We start from the raw sequence: 20000 nt of genomic DNA, 5'->3' as shown, positions 1-20000 counted from the left end.
AGTGTGGCTTTAGGACAGGTAGGGGATATGTAGATCAGATTTTTGTGGTAATATAGACATGTGAGAAAGCTATATGTAAAGGTTAAGGGTGTTTTTTTGGCTTTTATGGATCTGGAAAAGGCTTATGACAGGGTAGACAGATAGGCAATGTGGTACTGCAGATATATGGGATGGGAGGAAAGCTGTTAAGGGACTGTGGGAAGTGCTTATAGGTGAACGTGTCATAAAAGTTGTTCAATTTCTTTGGTGAACTTATGTATACTTACTCTATCGGAAAGAGTATTATTGCATACTAAATTGTTTTAGTAACATGTATATATTACGTGTAGTTAATTTTGTCTTTTTTATGATAGTATCTGTAATCATTGAAGTATCCATAGGCATAGGTAATCAGCCTACTATGTAGGAAATGAAGGATTAGAGTCTTAGGAACAACTTCATTAAATTAGATTTTTTCCTACTCTCTTTTATTTTTTTATGATTTTTTTTATTTTGAATAGTAGAAACTTCAGTGAAAATCTGCTATGATAAATTAAAAAAAAAATAAGTTACAGTTTCCTTTATTTTTTTCTAATAAAATTAAAGAATTACTCTTTCTCTTTACAAATTCGAAAGAATGTATGAAATCGGACAAAAAGAAAGAGAGATATGGCTATTTAAATATAAAAAACAAAAACTTTTCAGGAGAGGCATTTAAAGTTTAAAGGAGCGCACCGGCATTTAAAATCCTCCGGCCGCGTACTCACTCGTGACATTGTCTATTTTTTTACGTTTCCGTTTAAAACTTTAAACAAAACTGAACTGGCTATCGAAAATTTGACTTTATTTCAATATACAGAATGTTATTTCATGCAATGGGGTTGCCAGATGTCGCCAATAATTTATCTATTTCATTTTATATATAAGAACAGAAACGGAATTGAGCTGTAATATTTCTTCGAAGTGTTACAACTATCATAGAGAATCTTTTGAATACCTGTTGGTAGAATAAAAGATAATACGATCGCATGCATGACTGGTAGGCTAACAGATACGCGACAGGGCGACATCCTTTCTCCTTTAGCTTTGAAGAGATACTGAGATCCTTGTGGTGATTGACGATTAGTGTTGAGCAAGTTGCCAGATATCTCCATATATATTAATTATAGTAAAAACAGAACTGGGTATCAAAATTTTGACTTTATTTCAATATACAGAATGTTTTTTCATGCAATGGGGTTGCCAGAGGTTGCCAAAAAATTATCTATTTTATTCTATATATAAGAAAAGAAACTGAATTGAGCTGTAATATTTGGCCAAAGTGTTACCACCATCATAGAGAATCTTTTGAAATGTTTACCTAAAATTCGTTAATTTTCCAGAATATTTCGTGTTTTCGCGCCCTAGAGTAAAAGACATTACGTTATGATTAGAAATGGAGAGAGTGAGTGGTTCGAGGTAAAGGTGGGACTTCGTCAGAGGTGTGTTATGTCACCCTGCCTGTTCAATCTTTACTTGGATGGGGTGGTGCGAGAGGTGAATGCAAGGGTAGTGGGTCAGGGGTTGGAGATGATTAAAGAAAATGGAGAAAAGTGGGAGGTGAGCCAGTTGTTGTTTGCCGACGACACCGCGCCTGTAGCAGGATCAGAGGAGGGATTGAGGAAGATAGTGACAGAGTTTGAGAACCTTTGTGAAAGAAGGAAGCTGAAGATAAATGTGACAGTAGGCTGGAAGTGAGCATTAAGGGTGAGAAACTGGAGGAGGTGGATAGTTTCAGATGCTAGGGTGCGAATGTGACAGGAAAGGGAGGAGTAGCGGTGGAGATAGAATGTAGATTGAGAGAAGCGAGTAAATGCCTTGGTGGATTAAAAGGTGTAATGAGGAATAGACATCTGGGAATGGATGCTAAGATGAGGTTATATGAAGGAGTGATTCTGCCAACAGCAATGTACGGGGCAGAAACATGGAACGTGAGACAGGAAGAGAGAAGTAGTTTGAATGTGTTTGAGATGAAATGTCTGAGAAATATGATAGGGGTTACTAGACTAGATAGAGTGAAAAATGAGGAGGTGAGGAGGAGAACAGGAGTGGAAAAGGAACTGGGAGATAGGGTTGTTGAAAGAATATTAGGATGGTTTGGACACATGGAAAGAATGAGTAAAGAAAGATTAGTAAAAGAAGTGTGGAAGCGGAGGTGGAAGGAGTGAATATGAGGGGGCGTCCTACGATGAGATGGATGGATGGGGTGAAAGGGGCTTTACAAAAGAGAGGAATGTCTGAAGAGTAAAGACGGGAGAGGACAGAAGATGGGGTGAATGGAGAAGGGTTGTGTATAGATGAGGATGTGATGCATAAGGGGGATTGGGTGGAGGATGGGGGATGGGGGATGAGGAAGTATGTATGAGAAAAATTTGACGGAGCCCGAAGGGATTTCTCCCCGTCTTCTCCTTTTCTGCATGAAAGGACGGAGAGGGGGGGTCACCGAATATATGAAGCGGCCTTGCTGTGGATGTGCTGTGTCTTGCGACACTGCTTCTGACCCAGGGCAGTGGACAGGATGCAGGGATGACCCGTCATCCAGGAGGTGCCAAGGTAAGAGGGAGAGAAGAGGGTGGCGGGGAGAGGAATATATTGGAAATGAAATAGGTGGAAGTGATTCCTATGCCTATTTCTTTTTGGCTACCCCCCGTGTAGCGGGAAAAAAAACTTTGGTTTATGTATGTATGAATTTATGTATGTATGTATTATTATCATTATCATTATTATTATTATTATTATTGTTATTATTATTATTACTATTATTATTATTATTATTATTATTATTATTATTATTATTATTATTATTATTATTATTATTATTATTATTATTATTATTATTATTATTATTATTATTATTATTATTATTATTATTATTATTATTATTATTATTGTCATTATTATTATTATTATTGTTATTATTATTATTATTATCATTGTTATTACTATTATTATTATTATTTTTATTATTATTATCATTGTTATTACTATTATTAACATCATTATTATGTATCATCACCATCATCATTATTATTATTATCATTATTATTATTATTATTATTATTATTATTATTATTATTATTATTATTATTATTATTATTATTATTATTATTATTATTATTATTATTATTATTATTATTATTATTATTATTATTATTATTATTATTATTATTATTATTATTATTATTATTATTATTATCATTATTATTATTATTATTATCATTATTGATATTATTATTATCATTATTGATATTATTATTATTATTATTATTATTATTATTATTATTATTATTATTATTATTATTATTATTATTATTATTATTATTATTATTATTATTATTATTATTATTGTTATTATTGTTGTTGTTGTTGTTGTTGTTGTTGTTGTTGTTGTTGTTGTTGTTGTTGTCTTTGTTGTTGTTGTTGTTGTTGTTGTTGTTGTTGTTGTTGTTGTTGTTGTTGTTGTTGTTGTTATTATTAATTATTATTATTATTATTATTATTATTATTATTATTATTATTATTATTATTATTATTATTATTATTATTATTATTATTATTATTATTATTATTATTATTATTATTATTATTATTATTATTATTATTATTATTATTATTATTATTATTATTATTATTATTATTATTATTATTATTATTATTATTATTATTATTATTAGGTGAAGGCAGTTGTTAAGATGATGAAAGCAGGTAAGGCATCTGGTCTGGATGGATGCCATGCAGAATGTCTGAAAAAGGGAAATTCAGTGATGGTGGACTGGTTGGTGAGGTTATTTAATGTTTGCTGGAGAGAGGGTAGAGTACCGGAGGACTGGAGAAGTGCCTGTATAGTTCCTCTTTACAAGGGAAAAGGGGACAAGTGTGAATGTAGTAGTTTCAGAGGGATTAGCCTGTTAAGTGTAGTAGGGAAGGCTTATGGGAGGATCTTGATTGAGAGGATTAGGAGAGGAACAGAAGGAGTAATTGGTGAGGAACAGTGTGGATTTAGGACAGGTAGAGTTTGTGTGGATCAGATCTTTGTGGTAAGACAGATATGTGAGAAAAGCTATAGGAAAGGGGAAGGATGTTTTTTGGGTTTCTATGGATCTGGAAAAGGCTTATGATAGGGTAGACAGAAAGGCACTGTGGGAGGTTATGCAGATTTATGGGATAGGAGGAAAGCTTTTGGGAGCTGTTAAGAGTTTTTATGAGAGTAGTAGAGCTTGTGTCAGGATTAGAAATGGAGAGAGTGAGTGGTTTGAAGTAAAGGTGGGACTTCGTCAAGGATGCGTTATGTCGCCCTGGCTGTTCAACTTATACATGGATGGGGTGGTGCGAGAGGTGAATGCTAGAGTAGTGGGTCAGGGATTGGAGATGGTTAAAGAAAATGGAGAAAAGTGGGAGGTGAGCCAGCTGTTGTTTGCGGACGACACTGCGCTTGTGGCAGGGTCGGAGGAGGGATTGAGGAAGCTGGTGGCAGAGTTTGGGAGAGTATGTGATAGAAGAAAGCTAAAGATAAATGTGGGTAAAAGTAAGGTGATGAGATGTACAAGGGGTGAAAGTGGCAGTAGACTGGAAGTGAACATTAAGGGAGAGCGATTGGAGGAAGTGGATAGTTTTAGATACTTGGGTGCAAGTGTAGCAGGAAAAGGTGGAGTGAAGGTGGAGGTAGAATGTAGATTGAGAGAAGCGAGTAAATGCCTTGGTGGATTAAAGAGTGTAATGAGGAATAGACATTTGGGAATGGATGCGAAGAGGAGACTGTATGAAGGAGTGATTGTGCCAACAGCACTGTATGGGGCAGAAACGTGGAACATAAGAGAAGAAGAGAGAAGGAGTTTGAATGTGTTTGAGATGAGGTGTCTGAGAAGTATGGTGGGGGTTACAAGGCTGGATAGAGTGAGAAATGAGGAGGAGAGGAGGAGAACAGGGGTGAAAAAGGAGCTGGGAGATAGGGTTGATGAAAGAATATTAGGATGGTTTGGACACATGGAAAGAATGAGTGAAGAAAGACTAGTAAAAGAGGTATGGAAGGCAGATGTGGAGGGAGTGAACATGAGGGGACGTCCTAGGATGAGGTGGATGGATGGGGTGAAGGGGGCTTTGGGGAAGAGGGGAATGTCTGTTGAGGAAGGAAGGGAGAGGACGGAAGACAGAGGTGAGTGGAGAATGGTTGTATATGGATGATGTGTGATTGCATGAGGAGGAATGGGCGGGGGGTGGGGGGGTAGAAGAGGATTGCAGTTTGCAATCGAAATATATAGATTCCCCGTTTCCAGTCTTTTCTACTCCACAGTGGTTTCTACGTGATTTACAAATGTGTGATTACATTTTTCACCTGTAATATATATATATATATATATATATATATATATATATATATATATGTATATATATATATATATGTATGTATGTATGTATATTTATATATGTATATATATGTACATATACTGTATATATATATATTTATGTATATATATATATGTATATATATACATGTATATATATATATATTTATGTATATATATGTATATATATATGTGTGGGTATACATATATATATATATATATACATATATATATATATATATATATATATATATGTATACCAGAGGCGACTCCAGGTCATCAACGTCACTCGGGCTCATCACAGATTTCGCCTAAGACACATGTATATATGAAGGTAAGAGACGTAATGCACACCGTAGACTTATATGTGCACAGATAACTAGGGATCACTATTGGTGGCGTAGAATAGCGCCATATATTAACAGTTTACCACTCGACCCCATATACGACATTGTCAGACATAACCCATAGGATAATAAAACATACATACACAATCAAATCATCACACATAACAAATACAATATATCCATATCAAATACAAATATCCAACAAACAGACAACAACGCAGCTGCCCCATTCTTTATCTTACTTCTATACTTCCTTTCTATCCTTTACCTTGATCTACCACCACTCCCATATCCTATCCCCCTATATTCCCCTTACCCTATTCCCCTCCCACCACCACCACCATCACAGATAACTTAACAATAAGACAGAAGTACACTTTTAATAAAAATTACTCACTTCATTTATACATGAACTCCAGTCGTCTTGGTTTGACGGCGAACTCTTGTAATATCCTATCGTGCAGATCCTTGTTGTCTAAGTTGTTCAAAATGCTTTTCTCGATGGAAATACGAGCCAATGAGGACAGCCGTTCTTGGGACATTTTGCTTTTCAGATATGAGCGGATTCTATTCAACGTGGAGAAACTTCTCTCATTAGCAACTGATGTTAAGGGGATGGTCAGCATTAGCTTAATTAGTTTAATGGATTCCGGCATAGCGGAAGTTAGCTCCAATTTATACAGTAATTCTAAAATTGTGTTGATTGACTTGCACTTTTTGAAATCACTGTCAATATACATATATTCTAGCTCGTTCACTAAGCTCTTACAGTAAAAAATACCGGGGTACTTATTTTCTAGACAGTCCATATGTTGCATGGGAAATGATATAACAAACTCTTCAAACTTATTAACGTCTAGTAATTCAAAAAATGCATACTCCTGCATGCCAGAAAATCGCTCTCGTAAGGAGATCAGAATGTTATCAATTATTGTGAAATAGGTAATTTTGTAATCAATTTGCGCACCTCGGACTTTTTTTTCTAGGAGGAGGATCGAACTCATCCGCCTGTTCAACTACAGCAGCTGTATCGCGCAGAATGTTTTCATAATGTTCGTCCTTACGATAACCTTCAACACAATGAATGAAGTCATTTAGTTTACTCTGACCATACCTTATGTCAAGTAGCTTACACTGTAAGATATCAAACAGTTTTCCAGCCTGAGAAAGTATGTTATCAAAGCAATTGATGAAAAACATGAATGTGAAATCATTCAACTTTGCCAATAGATTGTCTGCTTGACAAAGTGTATCTTCATCCCACTTTTCACTAGAGTCTAGAATACTTGTGAAGGCAGTTTTCATACAATAGTTTTATGGATGACACCATTCTTGACCTATAGCACCATCTTGTTTCACACAGTGATGGAATACTGACATTGAATTGCCTGAAAACACTTTTCCGTTTGGTACTGGAAGATGTAAATTTGCCAAATGAGCGTAAATGAGAAAAAAAACTTTTGACTCCACTCACCTTCTCTGCACTTTTACTCAAGACTAAGTTAAGTTTATGTGCATAGCAGTGAATGAAGTGCGCGTGTTTAAATCCTTTATCCCTTAGCTGCTCTGTACTCCGTTTAGCGTTCCTGCCATTACAGCTGCCCCATCGTAAATCTGGCTCACTAATTTATCTGTAGCGTCATTGAAGGAGTTCAACGCAGTTGCAATTACATGAGCCAGTCTTGTAGCACTTTTATCATCACTGATTTCATAGAAGCCAAGAAATCGTTCACATATTTTGTCTTCATATACATATCTTATTATGATCGACAGTTGAGCATGCATTGCACAGTCTGTAGTTTCGTCGGCTTGTACCGACATAAACGGAGCTTTATCAACTTCGCTTCTAATTTTATCAGAGATGACATTTCCAATCGCTTGTATTAGGTCATTTTGTATTGTGCTTGAGACACCTGAAAACTGTTTCGTCCCCTCTTTAGTAGAGAGTCTAGAAGCAAACACGCTGTCGATTTCAGCAAAGCACTGCAATAGTTCACGGTAATTTCCTCTATTAAGGCTGTCACTTCCTTAATCATGTCCACGTAGAGGTAACTCTTGTTTACACAGGTATAACACTGTGTTTGTTAAGTGCTTTAAATATTGTCTATTTTCTTCAACTGCTTTGTTATGCAATTGTTTTTCCAGTTTAGCAGATTCACTAATAACTGTCACAATATCCTACTGTCCGAAAGTTTTCAAGCCTTTATAACTACTTAAATGACTCACCGATTTACTGTGATACTTACAGTCACTCAGGATGTTTTTATAATTATTATTATAGCCTCCATCTGTCCACGACTGATTAGCTTTTGGTTGAAACAACAAACATGGCCAACAATAGAGTTTCTCTGTTATGCTACTTGCACAAAGCCAATCAATCTGTTCATACCATTTTATCTGGAATGTTCGAGTTCCAACTTTAGTTTTCAGTGAAGGAGTTGGCCTGCCAGCTCGTATTATTTCACGTTTTTCCGCAATATTCCTGGCTCCAAACGGCCTATTCTTTATATCTAGTACTATGTCTTTCTCCATTTTTAAGTTAAGGGTTAAAATTGTCATGGCCACGTTCACGATACCCCGACCATGACAATATGTTGTAGCGAAGGAGCCCGGATCCAAGAGAAACAATGAGCCCCTTTGTGCGCAGGGACTCTATGGACAAGAAGTGCGCGTGAAATGTGTCAGCGGAAGAGTACGAAATCGGTGACCTCGCCGATGTCAGGTCAAGGGGCACGCACGCCAAAACCAGGCGGCGATGTAGAGCCAACATATAAAGTCACATTACATTGTAGAATTAAGGTATCAGATAGAAATTATTTTGTGAGCCCTCTCCACACAAGAATAAAGGAAATGGTGGAAGTGTGGAGTTGGGTAAATAGAATTAGGATAAATTAATTAAGTACATGTTGGCACCTGTGCTATGACGCTGGTGTCGTGCGGTCTGTGTATATAAGAAGGGGAGCAGTGGTCCTTACCCCACCCCATTCCTGCACCGCACTCTGTTCTTGCTCAACATTGGTAAGAGATATATATATTTATACTTTTATACTGTGCTAGAAAATCTATTCCTGTTGCTTTTTTCCATTGCTTTTCTTTATCCCCGCGAAGAGAAAGAATATCCAAAACGAGGCTACGTTTTGAATCTAATATTCTAGATTGAAGGAACTACTCAAATCCTAAGTCTCGATTCGATGTATAAACTCAAACATAGAGCCTAGATTCGTGACATATAAATGGGGGCCTGTCCGGGATACTTTCACTTCGCTGGATGAGAGAAACTGGTTCATAAAAGCACGCAGTTACAAAAAGAAAACAAATTAATAATCATCAATCAGACCGCCGAGCAACTTGCGCTCGTGATCGATCCTAAAAACGCATTTAATCTGGCTTCATTGTTTACATTCAGTTACGCGTCGCCTGGGGGTATTGTCGTCAAAACAAAAATTCTTTTATCACAATGTCCTACCCAAACACACCAGTAAGTTCTAGGAGTAGCCCCGGCTTTGAAGGATTCCCACAGGTTAGAGAAGGGGAAAGTGACGTAGAAAGCAGGAGAGGGAGATCTCACACTAGTGATATAGAATTCGAACAAAGTAGGAGCGAAAGAGACTTCGACCCGGGGGAAGATGAAAGCGTTAGATATTATTATAACGCAAGGAGCAGTTTCAGTGAGGGAGAGATAGAAGGCAACGTACGTAGGAGACAAGAAACAGAAATTCGTTATTATGGGGAAATTCCCCAAATCAGAAATTATGACATAGAAGATAGAATGAGTGAAATCAGATTAGGAAGTAGACCAACCAATAGGGAAAATGAATACACCTACAGACAAAGGCCAGACACACCACAAGAAATAGGAAGACACTATTGTAGAGAGGAAGGTAGAGAGACGCCAAGAATGGGAAGATGTAGTATGGAATCAGATAGGGGTGGATACGATCAGTTCCCACAGGAAAGAGGCCAATACTACGACATGATAGACGACATGGACAGGTTCAGAATAAGTAGGGACCCTAGAGTTGAAGTGGGCAGTGAGCAATACCCTAGAAGACGAACAGAATCAGGGGGAGAAGCAAACAGGTGTCATATAGAACATCCCACTTACCAACAGGCGGGAGTGAGTAACACAGGAAACATAATAGACAGCATCATCAAGGCAAATCACATTATTCCCAAATTTAATGAAGAAGACCCAGATCTATTCTTCTCATCATTCGAAGGTTTGGCCAAACAAATAGGATGGACAAGGGATGTCTGGCCGGTAATGATAAGATCTAGCCTACCCCCAAAAGCCTTAGATGTGTATACTATGTTTGACTGTGAAGGCATTTATGAGTATGATCAAATTAAATATAGAAATACTAAAAGTTTACGAAGTCACCCCAGAGTACTTTAGAAAAAAGTTCAGAGAGGAAGAAAGGGATGTCAGTCGTGAATTCATAAATATGGCTAGGAAGTTGAGGAGTGAATTTTCAAAATGGAAAAAAGCAACGGGAATAGATTTTCTAGCACAGTATAAAAGTATAAATATATATATATCTCTTACCAATGTTGAGCAAGAACAGAGTGCGGTGCAGGAACGGGGTGGGGTAAGGACCACTGCTCCCCTTCTTATATACACAGACCGCACGACACCAGCGTCATAGCACAGGTGCCAACATGTACTTAATTTATTTATCCTAATTCTATTTACCCAACTCCACACTTCCACCATTTCCTTTATTCTTGTGTGGAGAGGGCTCACAAAATAATTTCTATCTGATACCTTAATTCTACAATGTAATGTGACTTTATATGTTGGCTCTACATCGCCACCTGGTTTTGGCGTGCGTGCCCCTTGACCTGACATCGGTGAGGTCACCGATTTCGTACTCCTCCGCCGACACATTTCGCGCGCACTTCTTGTCCATAGAGTCCCTGCGCACAAAGGGGCTCATTGTTTCTCTTGGATCCGGGCTCCTTCGCTACAACAAGGGGGATATATGTCATGGCCACGTTTACGATACCCCGACCATGACAATATGTTGTAGCGAAGGAGCCCGGATCCAAGAGAAACAATGAGCCCCTTTGTGCGCAGGGACTCTATGGACAAGAAGTGCGCGCGAAATGTGTCGGCGGAGGAGTACGAAATCGGTGACCTCGCCGATGTCAGGTCAAGGGGCACGCACGCCAAAACCAGGCGGCGATGTAGAGCCAACATATAAAGTCACATTACATTGTAGAATTAAGGTATCAGATAGAAATTATTTTGTGAGCCCTCTCCACACAAGAATAAAGGAAATGGTGGAAGTGTGGAGTTGGGTAAATAGAATTAGGATAAATAAATTAAGTACATGTTGGCACCTGTGCTATGACGCTGGTGTCGTGCGGTCTGTGTATATAAGAAGGGGAGCAGTGGTCCTTACCCCACCCCGTTCCTGCACCGCACTCTGTTCTTGCTCAACATTGGTAAGAGATATATATATATTTATAATTTTATACTGTGCTAGAAAATCTATTCCCGTTGCTTTTTTCCATTGTTTTTCTTTATCCCCGCGAAGAGAAAGAATATCCAAAACGAGGCTACGTTTTGAATCTAATATTCTAGATTGAAGGAACTACTCGAATCCTAAGTCTCGATTCGATGTATAAACTCAAACATAGAGCCTAGATTCGTGACAAAATGAAAATAAAGAAACCTTGCAAAACACTGATCTATACACACAGACGCACATGTGAATAGCAATCAAAGAACGTCCGATTGCATGCACCCGACACTACTCATTCCCGTGTTTCCCCCACCCAAGCATCATCAACTCAAGAGATGTCAGTTAGTCTTTTACTTCTACCAAGCTAATACGTATTAGCCCGAGTTACTGGACAGTTTTCCGTTCCTTTAAGTATATTGTATAATTTAAATATTTCATACATTGAAATTTAAATCCTAAGCTCTGTAGAAATCTATTGTTTCAAGGAAACATTGAATTTGAATTACTTTTAATTCTTACAATTGTAGATAACAACTTGGGCCGGTAAGCTCTGAGCCCGAGCGCATCATCAACTCAAGAGATGCCAGTTAGTCTTTTACCCAGCTTACCAAGCTAATTTGTATTAGCCCGAGTTACTGGACAGTTTTCCGTTCCTTTGAGAATATTGTAGAATTGAGATCTTTCAAAAATTGGAATTTAAATCCTAAGCTCTGTAGAAATCTATTGTTTCAAGGAAACATTGAATTTGAATTACTTTTAAATTCTTACAATTATAGATAACAATAAGGCTGTAAGCTCTGTGCCCGAGCGGCCGAGCCGAGAAGCAGCTCGACTATCATTGGGTGACGAGTCAGGCGCGTTTGAACGAGTGCGAGATAACGTCTGCTCATATATAGGAGCAATATTTATATTCTGACACAGCCCACCTAGAGTAGACGAATCCCAGACGCTGAACGAAAATATATGAACATTGGCCAGGCGAAATAAATGGAGCCCGAGCTAACTGGCTGTAATTACATGTTCATTTTAGAAAATCTAATACTCGGGCTGAGCCCGAGTAGCCTGATGGCCGGAGTCGCCACTGATATATACATATACTGCATATATATATATATATATATATATATATATATATATATATATATATATACACACATATATATATATAAGCATATATATATATATATATATAAATATATATATATGTATATATATATGTATATATACATATGTATATATTTGTATATATGTATATATATATATGTATATATGTATATGTATATATATGTGTACATATACATACATATATATATATATATATATATGTATATATATATATATATACATATATTTATATATATACATATACAGGGTGGGGCGCGGAAACTTCCCGATTTGGGTATTGAATTATAAAGTGTTTACACTTCACAATTCTTTATTCTACTTTTATGTCTGTCACACAACATGGGAGATTTACTTGTACACAGTTCTAAAAACAATATCTTTTAAATGTCCACTTCCATTGTCAATGCACTGATTCAGACGATTTCGGAAGCTTTGGTCTACTCTCTCTAGCATGGTGAGCGGTATATTGGCTATTTCAGTGCGGATGGCATTCTGTAGGTCTTCCAGGGTCTATGGACGGTCGTTATAAACCATGGATTTGAGATAACCCCACAGGAAATAATCATAGGGGACTAAATCAGGCGAGCGCGCTGATTTCCCTGAGAGGCGATTTAAACTGGCCAGCGCGCTTGCCTGATTTAGCCCCCTGTGATTATTTCTTGTGGGATTATCTCAAATCCCTGGTTTATAACGACCGTCCATAGACCCTGGAAGACCTATAGAATGCCATCCGCACTCAAATAGCCAATATACTGCTCACCATGCTAGAGAGAGTAGACCAAAGCTTCCGAAATCGTCTGAATCAGTGTATTGACAATGGAGGTGGACATTTAAAAGATATTGTTTTTAGAACTGTGTACAAGTAAATCTCCCATGTTGTGTGACAGACATAAAAGTAGAATAAAGAATTGTGAAGTGTAAACACTTTATAATTCAATCCCCAAATCGGGAAGTTTCCGCGCCCCACCCTGTATATGTATGTATATACATGTATATATGTATATATATATATATATTTACATATATACATATATATGCATATATATGTATATTTATATATATATGTATGTATATACATATATATATATTGCTGATAACCACAGGGAAAAAACGGAAAAGAAAACTGTGGTTATCAGCAATCTTTTGGATCACGTGGTGTTGTGATCTTTTTACACACACACACACACATATATATATATATATATATATATATATATATATGTATATATATATGTATGTATATATATATATATATATATATATATATATATATTTGAGAAATTTGCTATTGAGGAGCGACATCAATCAGATAATTTTTATGACCGTCACGTGTAGGATTCGAACCTACCCTAGAGGCCCTAAGGCTACTGGGCAGCGCTTCCCAGTAGCCTTACGGCCTTTGAGTGGTAGGCTCGATTCCTACAGGCGACAATTAAAAAAATTATCTGAGATATATATATATATATATATATATATATATAGATAGATAGATAGATAGATAGATAGATAGATAGATAGATAGATAGATAGATAGATCCCATGGAGAAAATGTAATAGCACATTTGTAAAAATAAGTACGAAGAACCCAGAGTCGGAATGAAAGGAAACTTAGAAGAAAGTATAACTTCTATATTTCTGATAATAGCTATAGCCCTGTTCAGGAAATTAAAAGTTACAAAAAATATTGAGACATGAATTAAATTGAGATTTAAGTGGAGGAGAAAGAGGTTTAGCTTGACGGAATGTCTTGTGTCAAACTATACTTCTTCCTCCACTTACATCTCAGCTGTATTTATGTCTCAATCATTTCTTTTAATCTGTAATATCCTGAAGAGGGCTATAGCTATTAACTGAAATATAGTAGTTATACTCTCTTATCTGTGTAAAAGTCAGTGCAACCTATGCGGTAAACTATACCGGCTTGTTGTGTATGTTCTTCAGTGTCTTTGACTTTGGTGAGAGAATACGTCTGAGAAACACAGAAGAAACTAGGTACAAGAGTACAAGAACACCAACGTGTAGTGATGCGAGAAGACCTGAAATCGGTGTTGTACAGACACACTAATGAATACCAACACAGCATAGATTGGGACGGGGTGACATCACTACACAAAGAAAACAACAAAAAGAAAAGACTATTATTGGAAGCATGGGAAACCAAGAGCAACTGCATAAACAGATGTATTAATGTCAATCCTATTTATCCAGGGACGAAGAATCACGCAGTCTAATTCCTTTGCTGCAAGGTCATTTCATCTGGGCATTTTACTGGAATATGTTTTAATTAAGTGTTTCTTTCTTGTCAGGGTACATTCCTTGTTGTCGGACTGCCGTTTTCTTTTGTTTTTCTTATTCACCGCCCCCCCCTTTTCATTATGCACATTTCCTGACAGTTCCCCACAGTCTTTTCTGTCTACTCTCTCTGGCTGTACTTTCCCTTTTGTTTTTTCACTTTTAGTTTTTGATTTTTGTTTTGTATAAGATGTCTCCCCTTTTCTTGTAAATCTCAGTAGGTTTTGATATGATTTTCCAGTCTCAGTTTTCTTCTTTGCGACCATACATTTTACATTTCCAAGTGGCTTTGGTCCGACCTCCATTCTCCAAGTGTAGCTCTTCAATTCGCCCTAGCCAGGCTTTTTCTTTTTTCTTTTCTTTTTTCAAAATTTTCAGTTTTTAGTCATTTGCCTTTTCTCTTCTTTTCTTTCTTTTTGTCTTTTGATCTTATGTTGTTTTTATGTGTCTGATTGCAATTAATGGTTTGTACTTGAGATATTTTCCTCCTTTTGTTCCCTCTTCTTTCATTGCGGACATTTGTCCACCGTCTACGCTTGTGTACTTGACATTTTTCTAGCGTTACTACGTTTGTGTCACATACTGATGTTATTTTGCTATATTTGTTTTATGATCACACCCTTAAGAAATTTATTTTATTTGGTGTCACAAATTTGTGTTAATTTGATTTTTATAATAATCTAAAAAATATTGCTTTGTATATGTAATTGAGACTGTGAACCCTTCCCATGTATACCACATTGAACATATATATTTGAGTTCACGATTTTGCATTCATTATACCCCCTGAAGACGATTCCTGGACAGGAATCGAAACGTCGGGCAAATAAACCCTTGAATTGAGTCTGGTGTTTATACTTTTCCAATATAGAATCCAGACTCCAGATCCTCACGTACATTGCTATATGTATACAGTATATATATATATATATATATATATATATATATATATATGTATATATATACATATGTATATGTGTATATATATATATGTGCACAATGTATATATATGTATATATATATATATATATATATGTATATATATATGCTAATAAGGACGCGGGTACGTGTGTTCACTTATGCAAAGTAGACCACTTGGAAAAAGAAACTAACGAAGCAGAGCACTTTCATATATTACATTTTCAGTGCAAAAGGTGACTTTTTGCACTGAAGATGTAACATACGAAAGCGTTCTGCTTCGTTAATTTATTTTTCCAAGTGGTCTACTTTGCATGTATATATACATATATATACATATATATATATACATATATATATATATATATATATATACATATATATACATATATATACATATATATGTACATGTATACATATATATATATGTATATATATATATATATATATATATGTATATGTATACAGGGTGTTCCCACAAAATTGTACACACTTTAGCAGCTGGTAGCTCAATAGTTTATTTTTTCTTTGCAGATGAATCCTATTGGAATTAATTATGGTAGCCAGAGTAAAATTTGAAGAAAGGAAATTCACTCTAAAATGCTACTGGAAGTATGAAAACGCAGTTAAAGTACAAAGACACTTAAGGAGGGAGTTTCAAAAATAATCACCAACACGAGTTAGCATGACTCGAATTAGAGATAAGTTTGAAGACGATGGAAATGTTCAAAACAGCCACAAGAAGCGTTCAAGAAGACCACGGGCATCGACAAATCTCACAAAGGATGAAAGAGTACTGGAAACGTTTCAGTGAAGTCTATAAGAAAGTCAGTGCGGCAAGCAAGTCATGAGGTAGGCATTTCAAAATCATCTGCCCATCGCATTATGAAACGTTGTCATTGGAAAAATTATGCCCATGCTCTTAATGACGATGATCTAGACCGAATAGTACAATATTGCGAGTGGTACTTGATACAGTTATTGAAAATGCACACTTTCCAACAAAGATTGTGTGGAGTGACGAGGCCACATTCAAATGAAATGGTTCAATTAACAGCCACAATTATACTTATTGGGAACCTGAGCATCCACATTTTATGGTCGACCACCATGTCAACTTATCAGGAATTACAGTGTGGTGCGGCTTATCATCAAGATGATTAATTGGACCGTTCTTTTTTTACGCTACTCTGACTGGTCCCATTTACTTGAACTTGCTGCAACAGTCTGTCATGCCAAGCATTAGAGAAGACTTTGAAGATGAGGAGTTTTATTTTTAGCAAGATGGGGTTCCTCCACATTACCATCCCGATGTTAGATCCTTACTTGATGAGATCTTGCCAAACAGGTGAATTGGGCTGAGGGATTTCGTTGAATACCCTCCGCGTTTATCAGACCTCACACCACTAGAGTTTTTATGGGGATATCTAAAAGACAAAGTCTACGCTATAAGACCTGCAACAGTCGCTAAATTGAGAGCAGCCATTGAACGTGAATGCACGCAAATGCCAAGGGAATTGTTTCGTGATGTGTGCGATTACATTGCTTCGCCTTATCATGAGTGTCTGGACCAGAACGGACGTTTGTTTGAAAACAGGTGGTGACAAAAGAATAAAACGATGTTTATAGATTCTATTACATTTTGAAAATTAAAACAGATCTATTAAACACCTACTTTACAATTATTTAAATTGTGTGTACATTTTGGGAGATCATATATATATATGTGTGTATATATATATATATATATATATATATATATATATATATACATATATGCATATATATATATATATTATATATATATATACATGGATATATATATATATATATATATACATATATGTATATATATATATATACATAGATGTATATATATATATATATATATATATATGTATACATTGATATATACATATACCCTTACAAGGGAAGTAGCCAAAAAGGTAAAGGCATAAAATCATTCCCACCCATTCCATCCCTGGACACACACACACACACACACACACACACACACACACACACACACACACACACACACACACACACACACACACACACACACACAAGCACATATATATATATATATATATGTATATATATATATTCATATATATATGTATATATATATTCATATATATATATGAAATATATATGTATATATATATATATATATATATATATATATATATATATATATATATATATATACATATACATATACATAATCCGTCTGGGGTATTGGTTGTATGTTATGCTGTATGAATTGTACAGTAGCATGTAATTGATACTTTAGGGACTATATTGAGCGCCGCTACTGAACAGAGCCTTAATTCATTTTTGTCTATGTTAGAGGAAATCTCTAAGTATAGAAATATTATGATACTTTGTTTCACTGCAGCTGTCCCTCCGTTATGCTGTCCCACCCCCCTCTTAATACAGCCTTGTACAACTTTTTTGATTACATATTTCCATGTTCGCCTCTTCCCTGTGGTAGTGGGAAAAACAATGCTGCCATCCAGTCTTCTCACTCGGGTTGTAAAGGCAGCTAAGACGGAATGGAGTGTTGGACTAGGCATGCTGCTCTCTGTAATCCTATGGGTACATTCCTATGAGAATTCGATGCATAAAGTCTGGGATGAGTTTAGAATCCTAAGGTTTAGGTCTTTTAATGTGCATGGGTGTGGTACAGATGAGTGTAAAGGAGAAGAATTAGGAAATGTGTTTGTGAGAAGAAGATGGATGTGTTGGTATTAAATGAAACCATGTTGAAAGGGAGGGATGATTTTGAATTTGGAGTAATAGTGGGGATGGTGTCAGTAGTGAGAAGATGATGAGGAAGGGAAGGGTTGGCTCTACTAGTAAGGACATAGTTATGCGTGGGGTTGAGTGAAAGGTTTCTTCAATGTTAATGAAGAGCAAGGTGAAACTGTGATGAGAGATGTGGATCTTTGTAAGCTCATATGGGCATAGTAGTGAGAATTGTACAGGAAAGGGAAGCTTTTTGGACAGATTTAAATGAATACGCAGTGAGTTTTGGGAGCAATGTCAATTTTCATGAAAATGGCTAGCAGGAATGTCAGTGTAGTGATATTGGGAGATCTCAATGCTAGAGTATGGGATGAACCAATAAAGGAAGTCGTTGGGAAAAGTGGAATGCCAGGTAAAAATTATAATGGAGAGTTAATGGTGGAGATGTGTTCAGAAGTGGACTGGCTCTACAGGGGGAAGAATGACAAAATTGAATGTAGTAGTTTCAGAGTGATCAGTTTGTTGAGTGTAGTTGGGAAGGCTTATGAGAAGGTTTATTTAAGAGGATTAGGAGAAGAACAGAGAGTAAATTGTGAGGAAAAGTATGGATATAGAAAAAGTATGGGTTCTGTTAATCGGATTTTTATGGTAAGATAGATGTGTGAGAAACCTATATCAAAAGGGAAGGATATTTTTGGAGGATCTTTTGGTATTAAAAAAGGCTTATTACAGGATGGATAGGAAGGCGCTGTGGGAGATTTTATATGTATATGGGATCGAGGAAAAGTTGTTAAGGACAGTCGAGAGGTTTTACGGGAGTAGTAGAGCATGTGTCAGAATTATAAATGGGGAGAGCGAGTGGTTTGAGGAAAAGATAGTACAGCCTGAGGGATGTTTCATGTAGCCGTATCTGTTCAATGTGTACATGAACGGGGTGGAGCGGGAGGTAAATGCGAGAGTAATGAGCACAATATTGAAGATGGTTAAAGGGAGAAAAGTTTAGGTTGAGTCGGTTGTTGTTTGCTGATGACACTGCGCTTGTGGTAGGGTCAGAGGTGGGATAAAGGGAGTTAGTGACTGTGTTTGGGAATGTATGCGGTAGGGGAATGTTGAAGGTAAATGTGGGTAAAAGTAATGTGATGAGATGTACAAGTGAAGAAGATGGCAGCAATTTAAATGTAATTCTTAGCGGAGAGAGTCTGGAGGAAATGGGTAGCTTTAGGTATTTGGGGTCGCATGTGGCAGGAAAGTGAGGAGTGGAAGTAAATTACAGATTGAGAGAAGCAAGTAAATGCCTTGGGGGATTAAAAACTGCCATAAGAATAGGTAACTAGGAATTATTGCAAAGAGGAGGTTGTATGAAGGAGTGATTGGCGGCGGCAATGGGGCAGAGGCTGGGAATTTAAGAGACAAAGCTGAAAATTTTGAATGTGTTTGAAATGAAAGGTTTGAGAAGTGTGGTAGGGATAGAATGGTTGGATAGAATAAGAAAGAGAAAGTGAGGATGAGAGATGGAGTGGGAAAAAATGACAGATAAGGATGATGACACATTATTGGGAGGGTTTGGAGACATGAAAATAATGAATGAAGAAAGATTAGTAAAAGAGGTGTGGAAGGTAGAGGTAGAGAGAATTATTTTAAAGGGACGACCAAGATAATATGAATGGATGGAGAAAAGGAAGAGTGAAGAGTAGGTGTGTAGATGATACTGTTATGGAAGGAAGGGAGGCCGGGGGATG

Source organism: Oratosquilla oratoria, chromosome 22 (genome assembly GCF_046742065.1).
Source record: "Oratosquilla oratoria isolate Oo_2021 chromosome 22, ASM4674206v1, whole genome shotgun sequence".
Taxonomy (NCBI): Eukaryota; Metazoa; Arthropoda; class Malacostraca; order Stomatopoda; family Squillidae; genus Oratosquilla; species Oratosquilla oratoria.
This window is presented reverse-complemented; position numbering follows the sequence as displayed.